Raw genomic sequence first — 12,202 nt, forward strand, 5'->3', positions numbered from 1 at the left:
TTCTGTTTTTTATGTCCTTATCTCCTTTTTTGCTTAGAGGAAGTGTCCAATTTAAGCCACAACTTGCAAAAAGTTCTTTGTCTTTACTTTGCTGGTCATGCGTCCTTCTTCCTCGTCATGGATCTCGTCTGCACGTGCTGTGGTTCTTCCCCGTCGCTCGTCGATCCCTCTCGTTGGGGTGCAGGCAGCAGGCAGGGGGCCTTCTCCGATGTAGGGTTTGATATCACCGAGAAAAATCCACACTCCCCTGCCCTGTAGCTTCACAGCGGACGGAGTGCAGTCCTCTATGATAAAAGGATTGTTAAATCTTGGCTCGTCCTAACTTTTCCTTGTATGGTTTCTCACAAGGACAGCGTATCCAGGGAAGACGAGTGGAACACGTAGACCTTGAACTGAGTCTGATGCAGTGTCTCCTTCTGTGTTCTGTGCTGCGCTGCATCCTTTTTGTCATCGCTGCAGCTGGTCTGAAATTACAGTAAGGCATGATGTCATGTAGTGCAGATAGTTTTGCATTTCAGACCCTAAAATCTCTCCTGTTGACTGGGCATCATATCTAGCTCTATCTTGGGGTGTCAGGGGAGTTCTCATTCTTCTTCCTGTGGTTATCTCGTGTGGCATAAAATGATGGTAGGACCCTGGTTGGTTCCGAAGTGCATACAGTGCCAGTGGAAGGCAGTGCAGCCACCCCTTCTTTAGACTAAGCTTCAACTTGGCTATCCTTTCCTTTAACAAGCCCTTGAGCTTCTCACAGATCCCATTACCTTGTGGATGATACGCCGACGAGAACTTGTGCTTTATACCAAGCAGCAAGCTAACCTGCTCAAATATTGAATTAACAAAGTGAGTGCCATTATCTGATCTCATGACTTTGCACACCCCCCAACTGGGGAACACTTCCCTCACAAAATATTTGGCCGCACAGGTAGAGTCTGGCTGTGTACATGGACCTGCCTCTATCCATCTAGAGAATGGACACACCACAACAATTAAGTATCTGTACCTGTTACATACTTGAATCATATTGACATAATCGACATGAAAGTGCTGAAAAGACCCATTTGGCCTTGGGATGACTCCTCTCATTACTTTTAATGTGTGCCGAGCGGTGAATTCCTGGCAGATCATGCAGTTCACCATAAAAAATGCAATAAGCTCTGCTAAATTTGGTATAAACCAGTCTTCCGCGAGCGTTGCTGCTAGATTCTCTTTTGTCATATGAGCTGGGTAATGTAGTTGCTCCAGTGCTATTTACTGGTTCACCAGTGCTGCCTTGTCGCCACAGGCTGTCGGAGGGGTTTAAAGAACACCCTCAACGTTTCCATAGGTTCTTCTCTTCCTGTGGGGCCTCCCCTTGGAGTTCCATTAAACGTGTTTGCCCCAAATTGCTGTAACTCTCAGGTGCAGTTCGTGTAAACATCATTAGTCCATTGGTATGGATAGCTTCCACTGCCATAACCATCTCACTTTTGGATGCATACGCTTGGCTTCCGTGTCTGCTGCTTGATTTCCACATGAGATAAAATCTGTCCCCTTGGTGTGGGCGGCACATTTCACAACCGCTATGCCCACTGGGAGCTGTCGTGCCTTAATCAGCCTGTCCAATAAGGCTGCATGCTGCACTGGCATGCCGTCTGCTCGGAGGTAGCCCCTCCTTTTCCAGCGCGCTAAACCTGCATGTGCTGTTGACGTCACATAGGCGGAATCACTGTACACTGTTACCTCCTGGTCTGCATGATTCTCAATGGCAAGTATCAACGTCAATAATTCTGCAGCCCGTGCTGAATAATGAGATGGTATTCGTGCACTAAGAAGCACTCGAAATTCTCCATTTTCTGTGTGCTTTATCACAGCAACGCCTGTGTAGCTTTGTCCATCCCCTTGATCGATCTTTGATGACCTGTCAGTAAAGACGATCTCTCTTCCTGCAAAGGCATTTTCTTTTACCCTGGGGATTTCATCATAGAATTCTTCGAAATTTGTGCAGTCATGTATTTGCTCGCCCTCAGTGACTGGCTCAGCTATGAACATGGCTGGGTTTACTATTTTACATCATACTATTTTAATGAATGGGTTTGATATGATCATTTTATAAGCAGAAGCACTCTGAGATGTCAATGTGCCTTTCGGTTTCTCTAAAATGGCAAATAATGAGTGCTCGATGTACAATGTCATTGAGCATCCCATTAGAATGGTTGTCGCCTCCTCAACGGCGAACGCTGCCGCAGCGAAACTTTGTTCACATGGGAAGTGGCCTCTCATTACTGGGTCCAGATTCCCGCTGTAATAAGCCAGGGGCTTGTACCCTAACAAGGTTCTTTGAGCGAGCACTGCCGTCATGACGCTGCCATTTGTGTGTGAAAATAGGAAAAATTCCTTTACATAATTGGGAATTCCGAGAACTGGAGCTCTACAAATAGCTCTTTTGAGTTCAGCAAACACTTTCTCCATGGCCTCAGACCATTCAATCTTTTCTTTCATCACTTGAGCCTTCCTTAGAGTCGAAAGTAAAAGCTTAGTGTAAGAGCTGTAGTCGAAGACCCATGCCCTGATATAGTTGCATAGGCCTAAAAAGCTCTGCATCTGCTTTATTGTGTGCAGCTTAGCCATGTTCAATATGGCTTCAGCCCTTTCTGGGGTCACTTTCTTTCCTTCATGTGAGATCAGCTGGCCTATGTACAGCACTTCTTGTTGACAATATTGTAACTTTTCCTTGTCAACCTTATATCCTTCCTCAGCCAGTATAGTCAATAGCTGAACAGAATCGTGCCTGCAATGCTCTTCAGTGGTGCTACAAATTAAGATGTCATCCACGTATTGCAGGACAACACTTTCTAATGCAACATTGCTCAAATCCATCTGCAGGACTCTGTTGAAGATATACAGAGACTCAAAGTACCCCTGTGGCAGCCTTGTGCTTTTCAGACGCATTTGTCCGAACGTGAATGACGTCAGATCTTGTGAGTCGCGGTGCAACGGGATTGAGAAAAATGAATTTTTTTAGGTCAATCACCGTGAAATATTTTGCCTCAACAGGTATATTACATAGGATTGTAGATCGTTTATTGGCCTTAGGTCCTGTACTAGCCTCCATGACCCCCTTTACTTTTTTCACAGAATACACTGACGTATTACATGGTGACTCTGAAGTCACTAAGATGCCCTGGTCCATCATGGCAGAAATTGTCTTGAAAATCCCTTCATCTGCCTCTCTGGACATGAGATATTGTCATGCATTAGGTAGAATTGCTCCTGGTTTTAATTTAATTTTCACTTCTCGCACCCCTTTCAAGAGGCATACATCATAGGGTCCTGTAGTCCATACTGGGACAGGCACTTGGGCCATGTCATCATCAAAATATTCAGGACAGTTTAATGCCAACATCATTCTCTGAGGTACCTCTCTCTTGATCATCTTTACCAAAAAGGTGAGACTCATTTCTACCATTGTCTCTCTTATGTCTGTTTGTTCTTCAAACAGATCATCATTGGTGACGTCAGTCACTCGATATCCTTCTTCGCACCATTGTCTGCTCTCACCATCGTAACCGTCAACCAATGCCACATTCCCTTCTATTGCAGCTGTGTGTATCATCAAGGGAAATACTTGTTCCTCCTCTTAGTGCATCAGTATTCTTGGTCTGAATAAAAACTTATCAGGGGTTCTCATGATTTTGTCTCCAAGGCTTGGCAATCCTGCCTTAAGCACACGCATGCCATATACGAATATTTCTGGCTCTAATGGTATAGCCCTCATGGCTGTGTGTCCTGAGGATGCTCTAATCATTTCGCAAACATTTGAGTAGTGCATTCCTGGAGTGGAACATACTATGCCCTCCTCCATAAACGAGATTTTCATGTTCAACTTTGTCATTAAGTCTCAACCCAAAATATTTACTGGGGTCTGCCGAGAATATAGTAAAGGTACGTTCATTTCACAATCCCCTGTAGAGACTGGAAGGGCCTTTGTAAAGGGAACTCGACTGGTCGCTCCTGTAAAACTCTGAGTATCTATGGCCTTGCCGGACAAGGAAAATGTGCCCTCACGTAAGCAAGAGTGTGTTGCACCCGTGTCCACTAGGAAGGAATATTCTTTATCCCCTATGACGACATCCACCGTGGTTTCCCTGTGAGGGTCTGGTGTCACCAATAGGATAGAACACATCAGGGTTCCCAGTGAGCTGTCCTAGATTATATATAGATTTGGCCCACTGTGTGCTGGTGGATTTCCCCTATTCCCACTGTTACCTCCTCTACCAGGGTTTGGAGTCTGCCCTGTGTTCATTGCTTGTGACACTTGCAACAGTGCCTGTTGGGTTTGTCCTTGTGGAAAATTGCCCATGCTCTGAGGTGGCACTCCTTGTTGTGCTTCTGGCGCTTGTTGTTGCACCGTGTGATTCTGTGCAATGCCTTGTTGTAAAACTGCAGGTGGATTTGCCATGCCTGCTCCCATTCCTTGGCCGTTCTGTATTATGCCTTGATTTCTGCATGTGCGCGCCAAATGCCCTGTCATTCCACACAGCCAACATACCGGTGGTGGTCGGATTATTTCCCATTTGACATATCCGGGTTTCCATTTTGCATGTTTTGGAAGCCTCCTTGATTATTTTGGAAACCTCCCAGATTGCTCTGCCATCCTCTTCCCCTAAATCCTCTTCCCCGTGGGTAAAACTCTACGTTACCCTGATAATTCTGTTGTGGACTAGCCACCTGCTGCATGCTTGATTCAGCTGTTCTAGTTATCATGGCTCCTTTAAGAGCATACTTTGATAATTTCTTCTGCACCAATTTCACTTCCTCACGCTTTCGAGTTGCTTCCCTTTTGCGATTCTTTTCCTGCAGCAGTCCACAATAGTGTGCGATAGTTAACTGTATTTCAGTCCAAGGTTTAGCCTCAACTCCTACCAATTTCTTGAGTTGTTTCTGCACCGGTTCTGGCAGCCCTTGGCACCGTAAATGGTAAAACACAGGTATAGATTTCGTCCACGATTCATGAGTCTTGAGCACCCATGCGTCTTGGAAATTCTGTATACAAATTAACATATCTTGAGACGCCTTAATTTTTCAAGTCATTATAGCTCCCATATCAGAAGTATCTGGGTAAAATACTTGTAGTGCTTTCCATACTGCGGCTCTACAATTGTTAAATGGCACTCCATCATGTGCGATATTAATTGTGGTTATGCCAGGGTAGCCTGCTCGTGCCCAAACATCGTCTGCCCTCTAACCAAATATGGCGATTAGGAGACCCTTGATGTCCCCTATGGCTAATGTATTTCCTCCGGTCATTTTTTCTAACTCGTGTATCCACTTTCCGGCTCCCGATGTCAGCATTGGAAGCTTGTTTTTCAGGTTTTCTCGATCCATGTGTGGCCATGGAATATATTGCGGTCTTACTCCCCCTTTGGCTAGTAGTGGAAATTAGAATGCGTAGCCCTCTCTCTCCCCTCACATTGTTCTCCTCTCTATTGCAGGTGTAATATTCCCGCATTGCCGTCTACCTGGCAATGCCCTTAGTCTGTCCACATAGGGAGGTGAAGACACCCTCCTCTGACCGTGAGATCCATGCCGGTCTGACTGCATGGCTGATTCTGATGCTCTTGGTGCGGACTCACTAGCGTCTGAACATCTTATTTCCCTTTCTCTTGGGAGTCTTTTTTGTCTCTGTCTTTCCCCCTTGTTTTCCTCACGCTCCTCCCTTTCGGAGTCGGACATTTTTTGTCCCCAATTCACACAAATTCTTGTGTTTTCATTGTTTCTACTGATTTCTAATCTGTCCAGGGATAGTTCCCTATTCCCACTATTTCGGGTGACATCCTCAGTGTCATACAGCTGACTGCTTTCCAAGCGCTCGTCTTCCCCCTCTCCTTGGGGTATTTGTTCTAGCCCCATTTCATCATATATTCTATCGATGGTTTCTCCAATGCTTCTGGTGTCGAAGTCATCTTCCATATTTGCCCTAGACGTGCCTGGTACTGAATCGTACGCAGGAAAGAATTCTTTGATGTCTTCCCAGTCTACAACTGGCTCGGGTTTCTTAACCTCCTTCTCCAGATAGTCTAGATCGCCTGCTCTCTGTCTTCGCTTCCGTTCTATATCGTCATCAAATTCTTTGCGCTTTCCCGCCTCTTCTCTGACCCTATCTTCTTCCTTTCTCTTTCCATTTCTACGTTTGTTTGCCCTTCAAATTTCCTCATCTCTTCGTCTTCTTATTCTTTTCTCACATATTCTTTGGCTTCCTCTAACCTTTGCTGTTTCTGTCTGGTCTGTCTTAATCATTGGCTGCTCTTGGGTTGCGATCAAGCTGTCTTTCTTGCTCTTCGCGATATAGATGTTCTCGCCTTTGTCTGTCTTTCCTTCTAATCCTTTTGTCTCTTAACTCCTTCTCTTTCCCCTTCCTATGTGTCTCATCTAACCTCTCCTTTTGCTTCGCGTCATCAATGCCTTTCCCATCGAGTTTTAGTAAAACTTGTCCTCCCATCCATTCCATTTTTTCGAATGCTATCTCATCAGTTTTACCTTCGCTTCCCTTCCATCTCTTTCCTTCTCTCTCCTTGTCAAGAGATGCACTTATCTGTGTCGATCTCTTCTTTCATCATATCATCTCTCCCTGTCCCTTGGGACTGTGGAGATGATATCCTTATCTTTATCCTTACCTTGATTTTCGTCACTATTATGCGTAGGGCACTCACATGCAGGGTTGCTGTACCTTGTGGCTGCTTTAAGTTCTCTTAGTGGGTACAATCCCTTGTCCTTACTTTCTTCAACTCTCATTTCGAGTGGGGCAGGTGGCGCGGTAGGTGTCTCATCCCCCTCTGTGCATACATTAAATATCCAATCTGTTGGCGACTCTTCCTCCTTTACTTGTTCATACATTTTCCTCAATTCGAGAATAGCAAGGCGTTTCTCTAACTTCTTGCCTGTATATGTGGTGTGCAAATATGTCGTCATATGCTGTAAGACGGCTTTAGATAAAGACCCATTTTGTGGCCATGGCATAAACATCTTGTGGGCGGTACCTTTAACCCACTCGGTACTATATTTCTTTAGCTTGAGTGTGTGCTTTGCAACGGCTTGCATAAGTGTGCCAATGGAGTTATGTCTTCCATGCTTAAATGTGTTCCCTTTCCTCTTATATAACACTTGTCAATGTTTTCGTATGGTTCAAACAGCTTCTAACAATATGAGCGAGTACCAATTACTGCAAGCTCCAATCCAAATTCTACACAAAATTTGATATCTTCCAATTTGCTCCGAAAACATCAATTAGTGCGCGATTTTGTCTCAGCTATCACAACAGAGAAACATGTAAGACAGATGCTTGATAGACTAGACAGACACCAGCTGGACACAGCTATCTCTGCCTCTAATCATTACCCCTTCATGGCATGTAAACATACCCCTTTCACAATGTCTTTACATTTTGTGGTAGTCTAATCGTTCCCCATTATGTGGGACTACACGTTTCTTCTAGCCGCTATATAAAAGCGTAGGAATAAGGCGAATCCTCTCACTTCTCGGGTGTCTGTCCCAGTATCCTCTCTCTTCTCGGGTGTCCTCCCCGCTAACCCTTTATTTATTTAATTATTCTTGAGTCATTATCCCCGTATATATATATATATATATATATATATATATATATATATATATACATACAGTCTTTTCTACTTCTGACTATTTTTGTTTTTCCTCCTCCCTCCGTTACCTTTTCCCTTTACTTGTTCTAAGGCATGCACTATTTGCCAAAACATTATATTTATTGTTTCACTCACCGTTCGCATTGTTCCTCTCTGGACCCTCAGGATCACTGCCTTTGTTACCACCTTCTTCAGCTTTTCACCCGCTCAGCTGCCCGTAGGAATGGGAAGGAAGGTGTGGGGAACACGGGACACATCAGGTCCTGACTGCAGTCTCTTCATAACCTACCACTGTCTACGGCAGGCTTGTCCAACCTTTTTGAATATGGGGCCTCAACATTCACTTTTTGTCACCCAGTGGGCCGGCAAGCCAAAAGTTAACAACCTCACCCAAAGCAGTATATTAAAAAGCAATATTGTGTGACTTTTGACACAACATCATCACAGGCAGTGGTAGTCATGCAGTCCCAAAGATAGCTTTTGGTATCAGGGGCAGTGATCAAAGGTTAGTTGCTTGTGATTTCTTTCAGTGTGTATGTGTTCATATTTTTCTGAAATAGTGGGGGTGACCGAGCGTTGCGAGGTAGTTATTAGAATCTAGGGAGTGTTTGGGGGGCTTTCCCCCCCAAGATTTTTTTTTCAAATATGGGGTTGAAATGGTGCATTTTACAGCAGAAAAGGGACCAAAAAGCCATAAGTTTACAATTCGTTCTAAAGGACAATATGAAAATTCCATGTCACTAACAGCAGACAAGAACAGTTTACAAGACAACACATTTTAATGATCAATGTGTCCACAGTGTAAGATAGCACTGTCACTGATGTAACACATAGGGCCTCATTCCGAGATTGGTGGTAGCCGTGGCACTATTTGCGCCATGGCTGCCTCCAATACCGGGTCTGGCACCGGTCTTGTTCAATGGGGACTTACCAGTGCATTCCGACCCAGGAGGGACCGGTAAGTCTCCATTGAACAGGGCTCAATGGGAATGGGCAGGGCGCTAATAACGGGCTTGCGAATAGCAGGCCTGTTATTAGCGCCCTGGTCCCTTAGCGGGACCCGTATGGGACGTGTGGTCAGACCACACGTCCTTTACGGTTCCCGCTAAGGGACCTCAGAATTGTGCGGTAAGGGATTACCGGCACCGGTCTCCTTACTGGTGCCGGTAATACCTTACCGCACAACTCATAATGACCCCTGTTGTACCCAAAATATGCCTCTGTAGCAACATGTCTATGCTAACTGTTCCCAATTTAGGCCAGCATTGTCCAGTACAAAGCATGATTGATGCTGCCTGAGCATGTGCAGTGTGCCCAATATATATGGCAGCTTATCTCTTAATACACATTCATTACTTCTGTGGTAATGAAAGAAGCATAATTCAATTCAACAGACAAAATGTGGAAAAGCGATCACCCAAAGCTGAACCTAATTGAAGAAACGCAATGTGAGCACAATCTTAAAGCATGCAGCAGTTTAATATAGGCACAACATTGGGCCACACTGTATGGCATGCTTCAAAAACGTCTCACTCATAGTATTGTTCCATGTATATATATAACAATGTCCGTAGCGATGCAGTGTTTGGCAGGTGATATACAAGTCCGTTTGGGTGTGCCTGCAGTGCAGCGCTTGGGTGTGCATTGGCGGTGCTGCACGTGGGTATGCATTGGTAGTGCAGCGCAGGGGCACACACTGGCAGTGCACTTGGAATCTCTGCCACAAGACCAGGGGCTCTGTGTGCAACCAACCTAGCAGGCCTTGTGCACACTTTACCTTTTCTTTTACCAATAAATCAGGGGAAAGCGCAAACGCAGTCCCCCACTACCAGAAATAATGCAGTCGAGTATCCCGCATTTGGGCACATAGCAGGGGTCAGCAAATCCGATGTGCAGTGAGTGAGCCTCACCCTGGGAGATCTGCCTCTGTGATCACAGATTTTCCCCGCCAGGTAAGTATGAGTTGCAAGCAAGAGGGCAGTGGTTGGGCCTGTTCTGGAAGCCCCGCTAAGCGAGAGTGAGAAAGCAGGCCCTGACCCAGCCCCCTAACCCCCCAGATGCTCTGAGCGTCTGCAGAGCTTCCTGTCCCGCATGTCGGGGGAAGCTCCGGCAGGCAGAGCCCAGCAGAGCAGAGCACATTGTAACACAGTTCCTTTTTCCCATCAGGCCCTGCTTGGCCCGAGATTTGTATAAATTCGGGCTGGCCGCCAGCCAGCAGGCCCAGTTGGATAGCAGGATGGGTCGAGCAGGCCTGTTGCAGTCTGCCCACTGGCCTGTCGCACCCACACAGGCCCATGACCCTCCTGAGAGGACAGGTCAACCCATTTAAGGGCAGCTTCAAGAACAACACGGTCACCTGGTATCATAGGGTGCACAAGTCTCGGGTTAGGGGCCTGCGCACTTCACCCCTCCAGTGAATGCTCTGGACCTGAGCTGCTCAGCGCTGGCCCCCTTGACTGTAGCAAAATAAATTCTGCCACAAGACCAGGGGCTCTGTGTGCAATCAACCTAGTCGCACACTTTACTTTTTCTTTCTGTCACCAAGGAGCACTACACCCCAAGACTTCCTGTTGTAGGAATATTGAATATCGGGTCTTTTAATGTGATGTGAAGGCCTTCCAGTTTGTCCTCTTTCCTATTGCCTTTCAGTTGGCTTTGGGTTGGTCTGCTTGCACATCCCAGTATCCTTACTTTGGAAGGAAGGGGGCACAACTTTACCAGCCACACTCCTACATTTGATGAAAGGCAGTTTTATTTAAGGTAGGTTTGCCTTCCATATGTTTTTACCTCTTTCCCTGGTATTAGACGTGCTCCGTGATGCTGTGAAACAAACCCCTTTCCCACCCACCCTTATCGTCAACAATTAACAATGTACTTTTAACTCCAGCCCTATTTTTTCTCTGCAGCCGATGCACCTGAAAATTCCTTTCTGCTTTTCCCTGCCCTTCCTCCTATTGCTTTTCTTTCTGCCCTTTATTTGGTTTACCTTGCAGTTTCCTACATGACTGCCCCTGGACAAGGTATTCCTGTCTCCCAGCATAACAACCAATTAACAGGTAGTATAGCTCAGTGGCAACAGCTTGTCTTTGAAGCAAGATGACGCAGTGCAACACAGGTTTGTATCCCAGGGTCCCGTTTAGAAACCTCTTTGGTATTAAGAGATATATATATATATTTCTTTTTACCTTTACTCCTTTTCACAACACGCCCCTCCCCCCAGCACCTTCATTGGATCTCTCATCCCCGGAATATGGGTGAAAATATATGGGTCTCCCAAGTCTAGGACCGTTTCACACCCACGGTTTACTTCAGCTGTTTCTTTCGCACCTCTCTAGAGCTTTGTGGGCAACCATTTGCATTCAGACCACCCACAATGGCTAGCCTTATCTTTCTAATTGCCTCCAAGTCTTTTTATTAAATTTCTTTTTAAACCAATTTGATAAGAGCCAACTTCGTAAAAAATCTTCCATTGTAGTCCTGGACAATAACTGGCTACACCTCAGACTTGGTCCACATCACCTCTGCAGCTCCTTCTGAGCATCCCAGCCACGACCAGGTTACTTTATTTATGCAATGTTTGTCAGATACCTGTTTCCGACAAACATTGCATAAATAAATAAATTAACCGGGTTGTGGCTGAGGACTATAACGCCACAACCCAGTTCATTTATTTATTTATGCAATGTTTGTCGGATTCCTGTTTCCGACAAACATTGCATAAATAAATAAATTAATTGGGTCGTGTCGTGGCGTTACAGTCCTCAGCCACAACCCGTTAAATTAACCACGTCATGGCGCAAGACTGTAACTTTCTCTGGTGACCCCATACCCATAAATACATGGGGTCACCAAAGGAAGTTAAAGTTGCACGCAGGCATATCTTTTTTTTTTTCTTTACTCTTGACTTGAGCCTCGCGGGCCACATGAAACGGCTTGGAGAGCCACATTGTGGCCCGCGGGCCGTATGTTGGACAACCTTGGTCTACGGGGAGCTTCACGGTCTACTCAGCCGAATGGCAAAGGACTTGTGATATTGCCGAAGACCTAGAGTTACTTTATGTCGAGGGTCAATAGGCGTCTTATTTTAATCAATAATCGATAGTCGATAAACCATCCTCTGCTACCAAGTGCACTGGGGATTGCCGGCCCATAGAGTCGGGGTTTGCTCTGAAGTACTTTAACACGAGATAGCTGCACCTTCAGATGGATGGGGGTGCAGATTTATTACTCCAACACCAATCAATAAGGACAACTCAATGGTTTGATATAGGGAGTCCATTTAATGACAAGTACAAAAAACAGGGAGTCATGGCAATCAGCAATGATGCGATAGTCCGTCTTGCTTCAACTCCAACTAACTTCATACAAAACATACCTTTTATACTAAAAATGCGTCATAATCTGACGTGTAACATTCAAAAGTTAACATGCAATTCTATTGGTTAGGAAAAGGTAACTTTAATATAGGTGCTATATCTGTATATGGTAACAGAGTGAGGGGATTGGGTAAACAGTATCAGGTGGGCAACTAAGCCCTTCCTTCAAAAATGACTACTGTAGACGTCACT

The 12,202-nt window shown here is 45.4% G+C and overlaps 1 non-coding gene across 1 annotated transcript; it reads right to left on the bottom strand.

Moving 5' to 3' along the window:
* Positions 1-9,431: 9,431 nt before the first annotated feature.
* On the bottom strand, positions 9,432-9,594 carry LOC138448150 (U1 spliceosomal RNA). Its single transcript, XR_011260003.1, has one exon. It is a non-coding gene; the product is annotated as a U1 spliceosomal RNA (small nuclear RNA).
* Positions 9,595-12,202: the final 2,608 nt, after the last annotated feature.

The sequence above is a fragment of the Ambystoma mexicanum genome, chromosome 3q, assembly GCF_040938575.1.
Source record: "Ambystoma mexicanum isolate Mex_15411 chromosome 3q, UKY_AmexF1_1, whole genome shotgun sequence".
In the NCBI taxonomy this organism is placed as follows: domain Eukaryota; kingdom Metazoa; phylum Chordata; class Amphibia; order Caudata; family Ambystomatidae; genus Ambystoma; species Ambystoma mexicanum.